Here is a 3,287-nt window from a genome sequence, read left to right as displayed (position 1 = left end):
TGCTGTCATATATAGTTAATTCCAATGAGTCTAAGCAAGTAGAGGTTCAATGTCTTCCTCAAGGATACCCTGCTGTCGATGGACACTTTGGCTGCTTCAGGGAGCGAACCTGTAAACCTCTGTTACGCTGCTAGCTAACCTGGCTCGTACTATTTCCTAGATTACCCCGCTAAGGTTAGTCAGCCCGTAAACTGGCGCTTCCCTACGTGTGTTTTAACGTGAAAATCAGACTACCTGGGTGAATGCAATTCTATCTGAGGGGTATCATGTGTGTTTGACTCACCCAAGACTTGTCGTTAACGTTATCTACTCCTAAGCACCTTGAATTGCCTTGTGTATGAAAGGTGCTATATAAATAAAATTTGACTTGACTTGACTTGACTTGACTCCTGGTGTTGTTCTTGGCTTTGCTGCGACCAGCTCGTGCTTGAGCAGATGAGCCCTATTCAGCTGCTTCATCTGTCCAACTCGGCCAGACGCTCTCGGTCTCGGTATGGAAGTTCAGGGGTTGGGGAAGGTGTATCACCCGTGGTCCGTGTCTGAAAGGTTGTTTGGATAGAGTCTTTTGTCTCCAGAGTCCGCCTCGGCGTCCTCGCTTGTCGTGGCGCGCTTACAATTCAAACGCCACAGAATCTCCGCCCCTTTCCAGGTGCAACCTGTTGGGTTGATGAATCAAACACCACTCCACCCCCTTTGTGTGACGTCAGTCTCTCCCTATCTCCCTAACAACCTGTCCAAACCACACCTACTCCTATCCTAACAGAACCACATACCCAGCTATAATGCTCTATCGTAACACGTGATTTCAGAGTTTTCATTTGGGCAAACGGTCTCTACCGGATCTCAATTAGATGAGAAGGGACGGCCCTCTGTGTTGCAGCCCCAGCTTGTGATAAGCCTGGTAAGATTATATTCTTACTAGGGCTGTCAGCGTTAACACGTTAATCACGATGCGGGCCGACCATAACACATTTTTTTTTAAATCGCGTTAATCGCATGCCGCTATTTTGTCCCTTCGACGCACCCGTACTTGTAGTCAAGCCGGTCGCAGCGGTTTCCTGTCTCCTGCTGTTGCAGGCATGGAAAAGAAAGAGAGCAATACACTTCTAAATGGCTCGTTTTACTTTAAAAAACTCCCAAATGGCACAGTGGACAAGTCAACAGTAGTGCACCTTGTGTAAAACGGAATTAAAATATCAAGTACATCGAGTTTGAGCTATCACCTAAAAGCTAAGCATACCGGAGCAGCTAGCGTCGCCGTAGCCTCAACGCGAGACTCATCAGTCATTCTTCCTCCAGAGTCTCGGATGCGCGGGTCCTCTAGCCCGAGCATGGGAGGTCGGCTCCAATGGCTTCACGCGATATACACGTTATCAAGCACAATAAAACTGTACCTACCTCACAGAGAATGTTACGGCACCAATGTACCCCAAAATCTTCCGTAGTTTCCAATACCGAGCCATTATTCACATGGAAGTGCCAAAGTTTTTAGCTCAGACACAGCCTTCTTCGGCTGTGTCATTTTGATCGATGTAAAGTTCCATGGAAATTAGCGTCCCACAGAGATGGAATTTGAATTTATAATTGCAGGTTCCCATGTGTAATAATTTATTTAATGGAGTTATCATTTTGCTGACATGCTTTGTATCAACAAATTAAAAGAGACTTGGACAATGTCTGATGACATCAGCCCTCTGAGGAGAGACAGTGAATTCACTGCCTGAACCCAAGACGCTTCACATTAGTTGTTCGTATCACCTGTAAAATGTCCCAGTGAAAACACAAGTTACTAAAAACTACCAAGGATGACCAGGGTCAGGGTCGTGTCACAGGGATCAAAAGTATTGTGTGTTAGTTATAAAAAAGAAACTCATTACCTCAAATTTATCATTCAGCATTTCTAAAATATCGATGATCCAGTCTGTGTGGAGGTGTTATTTTGTCAATCAGCAACATAATAAATAGTCTACAAACATCACAATTTGTTTGTTTGGCAGTGTCGGTGCCAAATGGTACAGAACTCTTCAAGGTTAGGAACCACTCAGTTAAGTTGGCGTTCACAATATCAATTTATTTCAGGAAGAAATGAAATTGCAGTTAAAATTAACCTGCAAGGTCACTCTTCATACGTTTGTTCCAGGTTCACTTTAATTTTGTCCATGGCTGGCAGGTTTGTCTACTTTGCCTGCCAATATTTTGTGACCAATGCCTTGGAGGTCCTGTTCTATTCTAAAAATAGATGGATGCTCCCAAAGTGTGAAGTGGATTTTGGGACGCACCAACCGCTCTGGCCAGACAAATGTGCTGCCCTGCACCATTATAGCCACAGGGGCAAGTTCAAAGACTATGTAAGAACTGCTATTGATTCAATGTCAAATTGGAAGAAGGAAGCAGGACCTGGACGGCGCTGATCAAGAGCCAAGACCAGTAACCATTTGCCACAACGCAGCACTAAGCTGCAGCCATTTAAACAGCATCAGAGTTACAGCATCATCACATCTTTCATGTCTGTGTTGCTACTCTGCCATTAATTATGAAACGCCTTGATGCATATGAATCATGCATCTCCATTTAGTGACGTTAAAAACAGTCTTGCATCAAGCTTGCAGCATGAAAACACGTATCAGAGGAATAACACAGGCATTAACATGAACAAAGCAAAAGCCCAGTTGTGCCTTTCTCACTGCTCAGACCAGACGAGGGCTTGCATCATCACTGGGAGCCAATGTGTTCTGGGCATGATCAAAACTGTGGGAGTGCAGCGGACCTTTTGGTCCGCTCCAGCTGAGTCCAGCGCTCTCAGATCCCCGCACCACAGAAGCCCTCATCTCCCAGCTACACGAGGGTCTTTGAACTCAGCGTGGCAACTGCACATGTTGTCTTGTCTCTCCTAAACATGGAGAGACAACTTGGAATATAAAGAAGAGATAGATGGAAGAGCTGCAGAGGCACCAGAAAACATTTTCATGTTGATTAGATGCTGAGACGACAACCATGCATGTTGAAAACCTGAGTATAAAGAGGTGTGATTGATGTTGGACATGCATATCATATCCTGGTCGCTGCATAGCCTCCTCTGGTTAGGGAGGGGAACTGGGGGGGGGGGGGGGGGGGCGGGTAGCGTGATCCTCCCACGTGCTTCAGGTGAGAAGAAGTGGATGGCGACCACATGTATCGGAGGAAGCATGTGCTAGTGTGGGATCTGGAAATACAAATGCATCTTGTGCCTTCAAACTGCAGGATACTTGCTTAACTCATTCACCGCCAATGACGTCTTTGACGTGTTA

Source organism: Poromitra crassiceps (genome assembly GCF_964638095.1).
Source record: "Poromitra crassiceps genome assembly, contig: HAP1_SCAFFOLD_193, whole genome shotgun sequence".
NCBI lineage: Eukaryota > Metazoa > Chordata > Actinopteri > Beryciformes > Melamphaidae > Poromitra > Poromitra crassiceps.
The sequence above is the reverse complement of the archived record's forward strand: the minus strand, read 5'-3'. Positions refer to the sequence as shown.